This window comes from Agelaius phoeniceus (assembly GCF_051311805.1).
Source record: "Agelaius phoeniceus isolate bAgePho1 chromosome 6 unlocalized genomic scaffold, bAgePho1.hap1 SUPER_6_unloc_1, whole genome shotgun sequence".
NCBI classification, from domain to species: domain Eukaryota; kingdom Metazoa; phylum Chordata; class Aves; order Passeriformes; family Icteridae; genus Agelaius; species Agelaius phoeniceus.
The window spans coordinates 54,685-70,405 of record NW_027509865.1 but is presented as its reverse complement, the minus strand read 5'-3'; the positions used below and the strand labels follow the sequence as shown (position 1 = coordinate 70,405).

Below are 15,721 nucleotides of genomic sequence, written 5' to 3'. Positions count from 1 at the left end.
GAGCGAAAGAAAGAAAAGGAAAAAGGAAAGGAAGAAAAAAAAAAGGAGGAAGAGAAAGGAAGAAAAAAAATGAAAAAGGAAAAGGGTGAGAGTGAAAAAGAAAGCGCGAAAGTGGAAAAGGGGGTGAAAAACAGAGTGAAAAAAAGAAAAAAGATTAGGAGTGGAAAAGAAAGGACATTCGGGAGGGGCGGTGCTGCCTAAGGTGCTTCCGCGCCCAGGAGCGAAGGAGCCGTTTGATCCCCTGGCGGGAGCGCCGCTCCCGGTGGCGGAGAACGGAGCGGTGGCTGTCAGTCCGAGACTCCAACTCCCGGCAGGCCCTGCGGCCGTAAAGCGCGGCGTCTGACGCAACGGCCGACGCGCCATATGAATGGCTGGCGGGCCGAGGCGGCCGCGTGCCGGGGGAGCGGGCTGGGCGCGGGGAGCTCCCGGCGCCTGTCCCACGCGGGACGGAGCCGCGGCAGCGACGCCGGAGGGGCGAAGCCTCCGTCCGGCCGCCCGCACGGAGCCGAGCGGCGCGGAAGGGGCGTCCGCCCGGTGCCTCGGCCTCGCTCAGCGGTCCCGGTGGCGGGGGCTGAGCTCGGGCGGGGCGCGCTGCCGCCCGCCGATGGCGGAGCGCCAGGCGGTGCTTTGCTGCCGCGGGCCGGGAGCTGCAGGAGCCGCCCCGGGCGAGCGGCGCCGGGCGCTGCCGCGGTCACTGTGCGGCGGCTGCCCTCGGGCTGGCGGAGGCGCGGGAGCCGCCGAGCTGCAGCCGTCTCCCTCGGGCCGCTGCCGCTGCTGCGGGCGGGGGCGGACGAGCGGCTGCGGAGGCGGCTCCGCGGCGTGCTCAGCCTTGCGAGCAGAGAGCGCTCGACATCGCTGGCATGACACGGCTGCTGAGTGCCTCAGTGCTCGTGGCTCTTTCTTCCACGCAAACAGATGGAGCGGCATCGCTGAGCAGTAAAACACAGCGATGGCCCGGAGAATGGCGAGCGCAAGGAGCGCCGGGCTGGATCCTTCTGATGGCACAGGTGCGATCGGCAAACTCAGCCCCTTGTGCCCCTGCCCTCCCGACCCCCAGGGGAAATGCTCTCCAGCCTCGAGCTGCTGAGAGACAAAACGTGTGATTTGACACTAGGGTCCGGAAAAGGTTTCCGTTTAGATTAGCAAATGCCTCCATTGTTCTCGGTTACATCCTAGGATCGGTTTTAGGCAGTGACTTTCTACCGCTTGTCGGATTTTCTTGTGCAATGGTAAGAAAATAGGCAGGTCTGATACTGGTTTCGCTTTTTTTCTACTTCATGTTCCATGAGCTGCTTTTATCCAAGCAATTGTTTTAAAGTTCTACTGTAGGCGTTTCTGGTTCACTTTTTTTTTTTTGTTTTTTTTCCTCTAAATCGGCAGTAAATATAGCTGAGTAAAATTACCTTGGTTTTCTTCCTTCTTAAATGTTTTTATTGATAATCCTATTTGAATATGCAGAACACGTGGGTATGTCCTGTAATATATCCTAGCTTTTCTTGTTTACAGGGTACTCAGGAAATATTTTTCCCTTCGAGTCCCACTGAAACATTCTCCGTGCAATCTCCGTTAAGGTCTGTGTTTACAAATAAGCCACCATCAGCTGAGATATTTGCCTGTGTACCTTTTCCTGTCATTCAGAGCTTGCGTTCTGTGGTTTTTATGATAAACCTATCAAACTTGCGAAACCGTTTTGCAAGTCTTGACCGTTGAAGGCAGCAAGAAGTGGTTTTAAAGCCTGTTCTTGAGCAGACGAAGGGAAAAAGTGTGAATTTGCTGCTGAACTTGTCCTTTTTCATTTGACTTGCCTTGAATTATTTAGGAAGAGAGAGCACTAGAAAAAAGAGAGAAATAGAATTGGTTCTTGAGCCCTCCTAAAATGCTCCCTGTGATTCCGTGTGGAGCCAAAGTGAAGGGTGATGGAACAGAGCCCCTGTGCTTTAGAAGGAAATCAATTTCAACCTGATCTCCACCCTGAGTCTCCCTAATTTCTGTTTCTAAAATGCAAACTCAGTTTAGGAAGTGTTGGGAGTTAGTATTTTGGGGAAGAAATGGCAGTTGCACAAACCGTTCCATTTCCCAGAGGCTCTGGGAAGGATTCATTTTGTAAGCGCTGTAACTGCCATCGGTTGGGGGTTCGGGGTTGGAATGTGCACTTGCCCTCCTATAAAGCACTCGTTCATTTGCATTTCAGTGCCAGGAGTCTGGAGAAACTGGAGAAGAGCCCAAGAGACATTTTTCATCCTGAGATACAAAAGGTAGGAAGTGACTTTTTTTGGTTTGGTTCTTTTTCTTTATGATTTCCTGGAAATAGAAGTAATTAAGTATAGATCCTACTGGTTTGTTTCTTCCAGTAGCTAATAAGAATAAGAATAATAATCTAATACTACTTAAACTGTCTCTTTATCCATTGAACTGGCCATTTCAAATCCAAACTTCTAAACACCAATAAAACCATCATCCTTGTAGAATCTTTAATAGGAGGGGGCTAAAGATGCTGTTTTTGTTGACAGGATTTATTGGTTCTTGAAGGGCAAGAGGTGAGTACAAGCCTAACTACTTCTTGCTCACAGACCCGTCCGGTGAATGCGGCTTTGTATTTGGATGGGCTTTTGATGACTTCTAAATCAATTGCTCGTTACAGTAAAAAGAAGTCATGTTTTTTTGAACCTGACAGCAAAAATAACTTGAAGCACCAATTTAATAATAATTGATCACCCGTCTAAGTTAATGATTTTATGCTATACTATCAAAGTTTAAAGGTAAATTATTGTGTAGTAGGAGATGGTATAAAATGTATGTTCTAACGTGTAGGATGTATGCAAAGATTAGAGGAAACAAATTTTTATGTCTTCTGTTTGACTGTTTACCAAATAATATTTGGTTTTATTTTCCTGGGATCGGTGAATTTTAAATTTGGAGTCCTCTATGCTAAGGATGGTCAGCTTACAGGTGATGAAATGTTCAGTCATGGTGAGGTTTTCACCTTCTCCTTAATTGTTTTGCTCATCTGAAAAGAAAAAAAAAAAAAAAAAAAAAAAAGGTATGTTTATTATTTGTTACCCCGTTCTGTCCGTTTCCTCAGTATTTGCTGGAGCTCTGCTTACCCAAGCTTTGGGTAAAACAAGCTTTGGGTTCCTTCTGTCCCACTGGGTGTTGCCCAGTTTGGTTGCATCTGGTGAAATTCAGCCTGAGCCCTTACAGAACCAGCTCAAACCAGGTGAGAGCCATTCGCAGCTCTCTCAGGACACCCGGAGGAGGATGGGTGACGTTTCTGAGCATCTGGCAAGTGCACTTCTATCAAAACTCGGCCTGTGCAATTTCTGGGGAAAACCCTTCTGTATCCTGAAGGGTTCCTCAAAGTCTGTTGAGGATCCGGTTAGCAGTTGCTCACCTGGATGGTTCCAGCTCCTCAAGCTAACACTTGTACTCTTGCCCTGTAGTTTAGATCTATTGTAGTTTTGTTATTTTGCAAGATTTTACATCTTTGGACAGTAACGTGCATTTCACTCTTTGGAACCTCTCGGATCGTGCTTTGGTGCAGCACCACCTAATGGGACACTTGGCTGCTGTGCTGAAGGGCTTGGTTACTAGAATTGTAAATCCCGGAGAGTTTGTAAGTCTTCTGTCCCCAGGGAGGTGTCACGCTTTGTTCACCGTTGCTCTGTTTGTCGGGTGCTGCTTCTCGTCGGAGGTATTAACTTCAAACTGCCCTGTTCTTTTTTGAACTTTTTTTCCTGGTTCTCTCCGTAGGGCAGGGAAGGACTCTCGTATCCCGGTCGTCAGACTCAGCGCTGCCCGAGAAGATACAGAGACTGTAAAAATCATAAGAAGCAACTAGGACTGCAGAGGAAACAAACTGGAGAGAACAAAAGGTGATATTGTTCTCCTTAGCCTGGATTAGAAACATCCACTGCGCTTTGATGCCGGTGGCTGCCAGGGGCTCGTTAGGTCTCTTGAGGCAGGTGTAGGTGTTCACTTGTAGGTTCTATTTTTTGGCAAAGGACCACGAGAGAAGTTTATTTATAGATCCAAATAAACATTCATCTTATCTGAACATAACCTGTCATCCCCTTTCTGACATTAAGGACTCCTGTATAAATACTTGGGGGGGTTTTCTTTGTCGTTTCTGAATGGTTCCATTTTGCCGGCTACTTGAACGAGTCTGAGGGGGTTTAATTGCATACTGCTTCCTTGAAATTCTGTTGGTCTCTGCTTGGAACCCTTCTTGTACTGCTTAATGAAAGACTTCGGATGGTGTTTTCTTGCCTGTTTGTGTTTAAGGTCGTGCTCTGATGCATTTACAGAAGCCATGGCAGGAGAGAGTCAGCTGCTGGAGAAGAGGAGACAGTATTATCCCTGTGCAGCACGGAACTGTGCTACTGCTGTGTCATCAGCTGTGTCTGCACTGAAAGTAGCCACCTTCACTTGTAGGTAGCTCCTTGGTGCTTTAGGACACGCTGAGGGATTTATTCCTTTTGGGATCCACGATGAGAATTCCCAAGAGAGGTAGTAGTAATAAGGTCTGAGATTGGAAAAAAGCCTGTGTCCTTGGAATGTTGTTGTTGTCGTCAAAAGTTAATTTTTCCTTCTTTCTTAGCCAGTAGTCAGCTTTTTGCTTTATTTTTTGTGGTATCAGTATTTGATTGTTTAAAAAATTGCTTCAAAAGAACTGCAGTGGCTGGCCACCAGGACCTTGTTCCGATTTGCCTATTTGCTTGTAGCTAAAACCTTTCCATATTGTTTATCATTCTATTGAAGAAACTGCTGCCCAGTCAACTAAGAACTGAACATCTGTCTGTCTAGGACATGGGGAGAGGATTTAGGTCATGTCTTTGTTTCCAGAAAAAAGTTCCAGTGTAGTTTCTAACTAGAGGAAAAGGGGGGGGGGGGTGAAGACGCGGGGCTCTGATGCCGTTGGGGGCACCCCGAGGTGCCCAGGAGCGGGAGCCCCACTGCGGTGCAGGAGCAGGTATGTTATCACGTACTAGAGAGCAAATTATAAATAGAAATATGAAAATTATAAATATAAAAATATTTTTTAGATCGTTAAAGAAAGCGGTTTTTTTAACTTGTCAATAGGCAGGGTTTTGATGATAAAAATGATAAATACAAAGAATATGAAGGTAGAAATCTAAGTCTAGAAAGATATCATAAATACATACAGATAAAGTTTAAAACTAGAAGAAAAAATCAGTTGCAGCAGTAGATACGATACATAATATAGATAATACTTTAAATACATGTCTAGAATTTTATAGATATTATAGATAATTATTAATAGATTGCATCAAAAGAAACGATAAATATAAATGTGAGTATAATTACACAAAGTATAAAAATATTTCGATACCGTTTAAAAGAAGGTGTTTTCGTGTATTTATTTGGTTAGAGATGGGGTTTTTGTTTGGATTAATAGACGTATTCTAGAAATATAAATCTAACTGTAGAGAGATCCAATCGATAGAGGAGGCTATTTCTAAAAACACAACCGAACGCCGCCGCCTTCGGGGGAATCGCACGAGCTCGGCCGAAGCAAGGCGAGAGCGGCCGACCCTGACGGCCTCGAGCGAACCGAGGCGAGGCTTCCGAGGCTGCCTGAAGCGAAGCGAGCCGAGCTCAGGCGAAGCGAGCCTGCTGCTCTCGTGCGCGCTGCTTAGCGCCAGTGCGCTCCCAGCCTAATGAGCTCCTGCCCGAGCCCGCGCTCCCGGTCGTGTCCGCGCCGTGGCCGGGCCGCCCGCGGGACGCGGCAGCGGGAGAGCCCCGAGCCGGGCGAGCTGAACGGGAGGCGGCGGCGCTTGCCCGCCCGCCGTCGGGGAGCCGAGGCGAGCGGAGCCGAAGAGGCGAATGCAGGCGCCAAGAGCCGAGTTGAGGCGCCAAGAGCCGACTGGAGCCGAGCGTCTCCGGAGCGAGCCGAGCTCCGCCGAGCGCCGCAGCATCCCGGGTAGGGCGAGGCGCCGGGCCGGGCTCGGGGTGCAGCCGGGGCTCTGGGAGGCTTCCCCGCCTGTCCCTCTCTCTAGCCCTCCTTCCTTCTCCCCGTCTTCGCCTTCTCTCGCTCCCTTTCCCCCATTCCCTCTCCCCCCGCAAAGCCGGCTCCTTCCTGTCCTGTCCCTAGCCCGCTACTCCCTTCTGTTCCCCCTGTCTCCTTCCTCTGCCCAGCCTCCGTGTACCCTCGTCCCGGGCTTTCCCTTCCCGTGCCGCTTTCCTGCACAGCCCGAGCTCCCTCGCCGCCCTTTGTCGTGCCCTGCTCTCGCTCCTCTCTTCCCGTGCCCCCTTTCCTTCTTTGCCCCGCAGCCGCGGGGCTCGGGCTGCCGGAGAATAAAGCCCCGAGGGCCGGAGCCCGGCGCCCCTGGGCCCTTGCGGGAGTCCCCGCGCGGGGCCGGAGGCTCTCGGCGGATCCCCCCGTGCCGCTCAAGCAGCGCGGCCGACAGCGCCGGAGCTGCGGCTTTGCCGGCATCGCGCTGAGAGCGGCCCCCGCTCCGTGCCGGGCCGTCCCCGCCGTCTGTGCCGCTCCCTCTCTCGCTGCCCCTGGCCCGTGACAGCGAGGCTGGGCAGGAACCTCAAGCCTTCTGGGGGCTGCCCCCCCTTTCTTGTTGCAGCAGAATCCCTTGCTGGGGCCATGCACGTGTGGGAAGGGCTTGGGGGAAGCGCTGCGCTGCTGTCCGGGGCAGTCGGATTCGTTCGGAGCCTTCTTTGGGGGTCAGGGAAAGGCGGGGTGAAGACTCGGGGCTCTGATGCCGTTGGGGGCACCCCAAGGTGCCCGGGAGAGGGAGCCCCACGGCGGTGCAGGAGCAGGTGGGGGGCGGGCGAGGGGCGGGGGTCACGCTGGGTGCCGTCCCCCGGAGGGACCCAAAGCTGCCACCAAATGCACAGGGAGGGGTGAGTGGGTGTAGGATGCTAAAACCTGGCAAGGCATTCGGTTTTCTAGGTATTGCTAAAGAATAGGAATTGGTCTCTAAACTCAGCTGGGGAGAAACCCTCTCTATGCACTCATTTGTTTACAGGAATGTAGAAGGTTCCGACTGGAGATGGGTAGTAGTTCTGAAGATATTGCCGTGAGGTTTTGATCTAGGAACGGACCGAGCTGTGCCCTGGAACCCTCAGAACAGCTGCAGGGGCTGAAGGCGATAGAAAGGGCTCTCTGGCACCTTTTGCCTCCGTTCTCTGCCAGCGCCCAAAGCGTGTCGCAGTCCCGGAAGAGGCGCTTGTCATCCCGAGAGCCAAAAGGAAGACGTGTAAAATCCCAGCTCTGCCTTGTGTTTCGTGTGGGTTTTTTACTTCGTATTGATGTCATTCCAGAGAGCAAGGAAAGAAGAAATGTGACCGGCTCCCACTATTACTGTGTGAAGGCTTTCTTGAAAGGCTGCTGTATTTCTATTGTCTTTTTCCACTCCAAGCTTGACTTTTGCCCTCGTTTTTCGAGCTCTGCTGCATTGGGGGTGTCCCAAGGAGGGCGGGGTTCCTCAGCAGGGCTCTTAGGAGGCGGCGCTGATTCTGCTTTTTCTGCAGGCGTCTCAAAGCGTGCTACCAGAATGACAGTTTTGTGCACTGGAAAGCTTTCCCTCAGTGCCATCAGCGCACGTCCGTGTCTGAATTGTGGAAGCAGACGGACTAAGAACAGCCAGCACCCGGAGCAGATTTCTGTTGGCTCTGTGTCTGTGAGAAGCGGGCTGTGTGCTGGACGGGGAGAGGCGCTGTTGGGGAGTGGCATCAGCGCCAGGTGTGAGCTGTGAGGATGATGAGGGGCCGGCTCCTGCCGGGGGGGGGGGGTGCGAGGCTGTTTTAGGGGGAGGCTTCGCCTCAGCTGCCTTTTGCATGGAGCTGCTGAGTAGAGGGGTTCATGGGGGGGCTCCCGGGGCTGTCTCATGGAAGGACTGCGAGAGCTTCTGGCAGCGTCTGGGCGAACACCTGGATACGCGCTTGGATCCGCGGAGCATCGCTTCAAGGAGGTGCCGAGGGACGAATCTTTGCGCCGGGAAGCAGCAGCCGAACGGCTGAGGGCGTGTGGATTTGGAGCGGGGACTTTGGTCCTTTCCCTTTTCAATTGGATCTTGGCAGTCCCCCCTCCCCGCTTCCCCAGGAACAAAAAGGGAGCTTGTGAAGACAAAAGAAATGAAGGAGAGGCAAGCAGCTACTCTCCTAATATTGTCTGTGTTTGAACTAGGGGGGATCCGCTTTCGCTTGCGGTTCCAAGGATGTCGATTGAAGGAAAAGCTGCCTTTTCCCGGCTGTTAGGGGTATCCCAGGGGTGACAGGGAATCCCTGCGTTCCATTTGAACGGGAATGGGCAAAGTATTGTTGTCATCGGATGGCTTTGATTTGAAGGTAGCCAGCCCATTTTCATCATCCTAAGGTTTAAATGGAGGGGACAGCGCTGGTGTCCCTCCTTAGCAAGGGTTTGAATGGAGGTCAAAATCCCCCCTTGCACATGGCTTGAAGGATTTCATTGGAGGAAAGCCCCTTCTTTTCTGCTCTCCTAGGGGATGAACTTGAAGGGGAGAAGCCATTTCTTTGCCCTTGTTGAAGCGAGGTGAGCGCCGCCCGCGGCGTCAGTTTCGGGGTTGAGTTGCGGGAAGCCGCAGCTCTGGCGGCGTTTGCAGGGCTGCAGTCGGGCTGTGCCGCTGCATTTGAGGGCGCTTCTTGTGGCCGCGGCCCGGGCCGGAGCGTTGCCGCTCGGGAGCGCTGCCGGCCCGGGCCGGGCGGGTGCCGAGGCGCACGGGGAATTTGGCGCGGCAGCGGCGGAGCCGCTTTGCCGGTGCGAGCCGCCGTGCGGAGCCGAGGGCAGCTGGCGCCGGGCCGGCCAAGGGCGGCAGAGGCGGCGCGGGCGCTGCTGCGCCGGCCCGGCCGGTGCCGGCCGCTCTGTCCGCTCCGGGCGCGGGGCTCGGGCGCCGCCGGGGCCCCCCGGGCAGGGGGAGCGGGCGGGGGCGGGGGGGTCTCCGGGGCGGCGCCGCCCCTGCGCGCCGGAGCAGCCGCCGGAGGAGCCGCTTTGCCGCCGGGAGCCGCGCTCCGTCCGGGGCCGGCAGCGCGCGGTTGGGCTGCCGCAAGTTCTTGGGTGTCGTGGTTCGGAGGTGCTTTGTAGGGATCGATCGCACGGGTTTGTTCTGGTCGCAGTGGGTGTGCGCTAAGGGCTATGGCGTTCTTCCTGACCGGTACGGTTCTCGGTTCTTCGGGTGGTGACGATAAAGGTTTGGTTTGAATCGAGTTCCGTAGTCGGATATTTTTTTTGCCGGGCTATTCTGTTTTTAAAGGCGTGCAATGGTTTCTACGGGTCGTTGCGTGAAGCAGCGGCTCGGATTTTAATTCTGTCGCCGTGGCTTTTATTAGCGTGGGCGTGTAGCGTTTGTTTCGGTGGGTTCGAGGTGGCGTCGTGTCGTTAATAGCGGCGGGGTTTTTAAAATCTCTCTAATTGCGTTTGTGTTTCTCGTCTTCCAGGGCTTTTATTTCTTTGGTTTGTTTGATTGTAGTGTACGTTTTATTGTGACGGATCATTTGGGAGATCTTGTCAATGGTTACGTTTCTCTTTCGGCTTTGTGTTTATTTCTGGGTGGTATTTTTATTTTGATCGAATGAGGCTCTATGCGTTTATTCTTCAGTTGGGAATAATTTTTTTGAGGTAAATTAAAGTTGCTTTGGTTTGGGGGACTTTTGTTTTACAAATGTATTTTCTTTTGGTTTTTTTTGTTTTTTTGTTTTTTTTTTTTCTTTTGGTTTCTTGTTGTCCTTTGACGTATTTGGTGGTTATTGATCAGTTTTATTTTTGGGAACGTGGGTATTTATATGGTGGGTCTTTTTAAGTTGGGTTTTTTTTTTTTTTTTTGGGTAGTTATTTTCTTATTTTTTAGTGGTTGAGATTTTTTGTTTTTTTTCTATTTCGTTCATTAGTTCGCTTTCTAAAGTTCTTTTGACAGAGTATTGCTTATTCTTTGAGTTAGTGTAGATGTAGAATTTTGGTTAGTTTTTAAAATAACGTTCAGGGTCAGTGGCACTGATTGGAGTTGAGCGAGTTGGTTTGGGTTTTTTTAGAGGTTTTTGTGATTTGCTGCGTGTGTTTCTCAAGGGTTTTCTTTTCGTTTGGTTCCATTTTTCTGATGTGATGAGAACTGTTAGTGAAAAGAGTGTTGTGTGTTTTTTTCGCTGGCAGTCGTTTGGCTGGTGGAGGTATCTTGATGGTTTTGGAAGACATTGGTGGGAATTCGATGCTGTTTGTTTTGTCATTGCATTTAGGAATTGGATTTTAAATGTAAAATTCTAAGGATAGCTATCTTTAAACAAAACGAGTAGATGTGTAGAAATGGGAATAAACTTTCATTTTGATCTATTCGATCTCTATTTAAAATTTAACAGGTAACTTAAGTCATGATATATTCCAATAAGATATTGTATTTTTCAAAGAGCATTGTGTATGTTGATAGATATATCAATAGAGATGCTAAATATAAACACAGCTCAAAGGAAATTTTAAATCTAGAAATGTGTTGCGAATCTATGCAGATATATAGATCAAATTATTAAAGGATTGTAAATGTAAAGTGACATAAATCCATACAACACGTAATACAAGTGATACCGTATAGATCTTATGATGGTATATTATAGGAAACGGCTATAAATCTAGTACATCACTATGATATAATATCTAAAACATTATAGATATGGTAACTGTAAATACAACAACATTATTAAAAGTAGTTTAAAAGAAAGGATGGTTTTGTTTTTTACTTGGCAAAAGCAGGGGTTTTATTATAAAAACTACAAATACAAATGATAGAAAGGTAGAAATCTACTTGTAAAAAGATCTCATGAATACATCAAGATGGATATAAAAATTGAAAATATTAGAAAAAAGAAGTTGTAGCAGTAGATTTGGTACATGATAAAAATAATGATTTATCTCTATGATGTGAATAATAGATATGTGCTATGTAATGATGAATGGAATGCATCAGTATAAACGGTGACTATAAAAGTGAATCTAATTATGCAAGCTCTAAATATAAAACTATTTCAATAGAGTTGAAAAGAAGGGTTTTTTGGTATTTGTTTGGTTAGAGATGGGATTTTTTTTGGAAGAATAAAAGTATGATAGAAATCTAAATGGAAGTCGAGAAATATACAGTCAATATATAATGATATTGCTAAAACCACAAAGTATGAATAAATACAGATAATAGGAATAGGCATAATAGATGGTATAAAGGACGTAACACATCACTGTCCGGTCTAAATATGCGTGTGAATAGAACTAGGAAAACTAGAACTATCAAATTTATTTCAAGAAGGCATGAAAGAAAGGGGGCTTATTTGGTTCTTGTTTGGTAAGAGGCAGGTTTCTGGCATTTATTTTTAGAGGAGTTTTTGGGGGGGATGGCCCCTGTTCTTTTTTGCCGCCTTGGCCGCCCGCAGGCCCAAGGCGCGCGGCGCCCCCGGCTGGGGTGGGCGGCAGTGCTGCCGCCTTGTGGGCAGAGCGCGGTACTGCAGCCCGCCGCCGCCGCCAGGCAGCCCTCTTGGGCGTGGCGCGTGGCGGAGTTTGTTTGACCTTCTGAAAATGGCGGCGAAAAGGGCGGGAAAGCGGAGGACCCTGGTGTGTCTATGCGGACTGCCTGCACGGAACACGGACGCCGGCGCAGCCCCGGCGGAATTTTTGTGGCGTTTTAGGTGTACCCAACATGGGCTGTGGGGTCAGCGGCGCCGTGGGCGGGCGTATTTTGGCGTGTTTCGGACCGGCATGTGAGTAACCGCCTCTCTCGGCCGAGGGGGCCTCTCTGCGCCGCCATGTTGGGAGTGGCGTGTCACCAATGTCGCGGGAGTTTGTTTGACCTTCTGAAAATGGCGGCCAAAAGGGCGGGGATATCGCGGACCCGGGAGTCTGCCGCCCTGTGGCCAGAGCGCGGTACTGCAGCCCCCCGAGCCAGCGCCCTGCCCCTCGCCGCTGGCTGCCGGGGGCGGGGCAAGGGCGCGGCTGCCGAGCGAGGCAAGGGCGAGGGGCGGGAGCGAGGGGCGGGCGGGGCGGGAGCGAGGGGCGGGCGGGGCGGGAGCGAGGGGCGGGCGGGGCGGGCTCGGTAAATGGCCGGGAGGGGTGAAAGACGTTCAGGAGTGCAAAAGGGACACGATGGCTGAGAAGAATGGCCGGGGGGGGGGGCGGCCCGGCGGGGCCGCTTTCGGCGGGCGGCGGAGGCGCGGTCGTAGCGCTCCGCGGGCCGGGGGCAGCGAGCGGGGGCGGGCGAACGCCGTCGGAACGGAGCTGCACCCCCCCCCGAGCCCGCACACGCGCCTCTCCAGGAAGCGACGGCGGGCCGGAAAATCCCGGCGGGGCGGCGGCGCTGCCCGCCCTTTCTGCCGCCAGCTTTGCAAGGTAAGACCGTCCGCCCCGCCCCGCCCCGTCCCGCCGCCCTCCGGTGTCTGTAAACAGACGGACTCCCTCTGGCTTCCCACTTCTCCGTGCTGGAGAGTGGGAGAAAGGTCCGTGCTGCTTGCCGTGTCCTCGGTGGGCAGAGAGCTCTGACCTTGCCTTGCATGGGCTGCTGAGGATTGGATCCATGGGGATGTGCTTTGATGCATTTAGTGACCTTTACAGATTTCTTTCCCCGCTTTTTTCAGTTCCCAGAATCATGGAAGAATTCAGGTTGCAAGGGGCTCTAAAGATCACCTCATTCCAAGGCTGCTGCTGCCGTGGGCAGGGACGTGCTTCCATCGAGCAGCTTGCTCAGAGCCTCATCGCAGAGCACCGACGGGCCTTGAGCACTTGCAGCGGTGGGGCAGCCCCGGGACCTCTGAGCAACCTGTGCCCTGTGCCAGCCAGGTGCCAGAGGAGGAAGGAAGCCCTTCCCACCTGGAGCAGAGGCTGCGTAGCCTTGTGTCACCGAGCGTGTGAGACAGAAAGGCCCTTCCTTTCTGGAGGGGTAACAACACTCAAAGCTCTTTCTCGGGACAAGCAGAGCAATGGAAGGCCAAAGTAGCCTTCAGTTCTTCCAGCAGCTTTGGGAACAACTTGAAGGAGGAGCAGAGCTGGCCTGGTGCCTGCCATGGCTGTCTGTCTTCTTGGCTGAGGCTTTATAAATGAGGCGCTTTTCTGTAGTTCCTTTTCAGGCATGACGTGCAAGTTGCCCCTAGAAGTCCAAAGGCAGCTGTTTTCTTAGCAGAAGGAAGTCAGGAGGAGGCAAAGCCAGCAGCTAAGTCTGGATAAAAAACTTGGCTAACCTCTTTTCCCCCCCTCCTCCAAACAGGCAAGTGTGAAGCACTCAGCAGAGATCTGCCCGGGAGGAAAAGCAGAGCCAATCTCTGAGAAGAAGGGACATGCGAGCTCTGGCGAGGACGGCTGCTCCCCCTGGCCTTGGTGTGGGACCTCCTGAGCTGCCATTCCTGTGGTGGGAGTGTTTCTCCTCTCCTCCAGCCAAGCCAGAGACCGCCTAGGGAAGGAGCAGGTAAGGTTGAAGTACCGAGGTCTCCCAGGTAAGAAGTGACACGGCAAAAGGAAATGGCCTCAACTTGCAGCAGGGAAGGCTTAGATTGGATTGGAGGGAAAATTTCTTCCCTGAAAGGGTGCTGAGGCGTAGGAGCAGGCTGCCCAGGAAAGTCCCCATGCCTGGAGACATGTCAAGGATGTCAAGATGTGGTGTTTAGGGACCTGACTTGGGGGGGCAGCAGCTGGGCTCGATGTCCTTAGAAGGCTTTTCCAACCGCAAGGATCCTACGGATCCTATGGTTCTGGAAAGCCTTGACCCCTCTGGCTCTAGCACAGCACCTGGATGCTGACAAAATGAGGCTGGTCCTAGAGCCTGGAGGTCCCTGTGCCACAGGGAGAGGACAAGCCGGTGTCACCTGCAGGGAGGGTCTCGTCCCCAGAGAGCCGTCAGTGACTCCGTCCCTGCCCGGGGCTCTGGGTGCGCCCTCGGGGGGCGGGGGACGACACCTGCCCTCAGGTGTCCCTCTGGGCACCTGGGAAGGGAACCAGGTCCATCCGTGCGGCAGCTCCAGGGCTTGCAGGCTTTGGGGCTTTGCAGCTGTGTGCCTTGTCACAAGGTGGCAGGGACGTGACACTGCCTGGCAACGCTGCTGGCCTCGGATCCTTGCTGCTCTCATCCTTATCCCATATGGATTTAGCAGCAATCTTCTGTCTTTGCTTTCAAACTGTCCTTGGGAGAGTTCCAAGAGAGGGTCATTAGTTATTTCAAAGCCTACATCTTTTACCTCTTGGCACTGAAGAGAAAAGACACAAACCTGCTTTGCATCCTTCTGCCTGGAAGTCATTGTGACACACAGGGAAGGGAGGAAGGGGCTGGCCGGGGTCAGCCTCTGCTGAGCCTCAGCTCTGGCTGCTCCTGCTCACAGGGTAAAGCCAAAAGCTGTCGTGATCAAAAACGCAGGCCGCCCTTCTGACCTGAGTCACAGGGGCCGTTTCTTCTGAATGAATCAAGGTGGGAAATCATTCTTGGAGCTTCAGAAGAAAAAAAACCCCAAAACCGTAGGTACGTTTGTAAGAGTGGGTATGTACGTACATTTCCTTCGATGAAGAAGAAAATCTTAGAAATATCATGTCACGTCTGGCTTCCTAGAGAAGATCCTGACCTCTGGGCTTCTGAAAGCAAATGGCTGTGCATTTATAGGAGCGTTTCCCTTCTTTTTATGTGCCTCCCCCAGTCATCTTCTACCCTTGCCCACGGCAAGGAGAGCGCGGTGATTTGGCTGCTCCGCTCTGCCGAGGTTGTTGCAGGCTGTGTAGCAGGGAGTGAGGCCTTTTGTGGCTGCTCATCAGACATTTTCCTACAGCCTTCTCCCTGCAATGGTAAAATGAGACTTGTGTTAGCGAGCAGTCAAGTAGAGCAGGTAACATTAGAAAAGAATTGTTTCTGAGCTGCTGTTCACTAGCACGTGTTTCCCCTTTCCGGCAGAGTGCAGCCGCCCAAGAAGGGATTTTTTTGGCTCAGCCAGATGTGCTCCCGCCTCCCACCGAGACGCTGAGACGGAGCTGAGTTTGCCTTCCAATGTCTTGGAACAGAGGTTCATGGGAAGTTTTCTCAGCTATCTAAGGCACGGAGCCCTGGAGCCAAGTCAGCCTGAGCTGCTGCGTGCTTGCTGTGAGCCTTGAGGTGAGCGCACATCGTTGCGGGCTTGGGATCGATTGAAATGCGCTAAGGAAACCAGCTCTGGGGAGGGAGGGAGGGAGGAAGGGAAATGCTCTCTTAACATGTGCCAATTCTTCTGTCAAACCCATCAGGGCAGGACAGCGTTCAGACTGAAAGTGTAAGAAGATGTGGAGTGAGACAGAATCTGACAGGAGCACCGGACTCACAAGTGCATGAATTTTGCTTTTTGCTTGGATTCAAACTCGGAAGTTGTAAGGAATTTGGGAAGGAGAAGGGACATTTCAGAAGGAGAAGAAGAAAAAGAAGTTGTTGTTTTTACAGCCCTGGCAAAATCTTTGGTTCTAGCTAATAAAGGAAGCTAGTTGAAATAAAAAAAAAGAAAAAAATGGGTTTTTTTCCTTCGCTGTTGTATTCGTTGGTGGGTCGTTATAGGGTGTGTTGTTTTATTTCTTGGTCCTATTAACTCTGTGTAAATAGTTTTTTGAGTGAAGCTAACTTTCTGGACGGGTTGGTTTGTATTTGAGGTAGGATTAATTTCAAGAGGTTTCTTTCCTAGACTTCTGATCGGTATTGCTGGGATTTTGGTTTTTTTGTTTACTGTATGTATCAAGAGAGAGATTTGGTAGGGCCAGCTGGGCTGC

At 51.5% G+C, this 15,721-nt stretch overlaps 2 long non-coding RNA genes across 2 annotated transcripts; both read left to right on the top strand.

Annotated features, from left to right (window-relative positions):
- The first annotated feature begins 377 nt into the window (after positions 1-377).
- Positions 378-5,362, top strand: LOC143692355 (uncharacterized). Its single transcript, XR_013180312.1, has 3 exons — positions 378-1,007; positions 1,507-1,571; positions 2,192-5,362. It is a non-coding gene; the product is annotated as an uncharacterized LOC143692355 (long non-coding RNA).
- Positions 5,363-12,387: 7,025 nt separating this feature from the next.
- Positions 12,388-15,470, top strand: LOC143692356 (uncharacterized). The gene is made up of 3 exons (XR_013180313.1): positions 12,388-13,418; positions 14,886-15,083; positions 15,212-15,470. It is a non-coding gene; the product is annotated as an uncharacterized LOC143692356 (long non-coding RNA).
- The last annotated feature ends 251 nt before the right edge of the window (positions 15,471-15,721 follow it).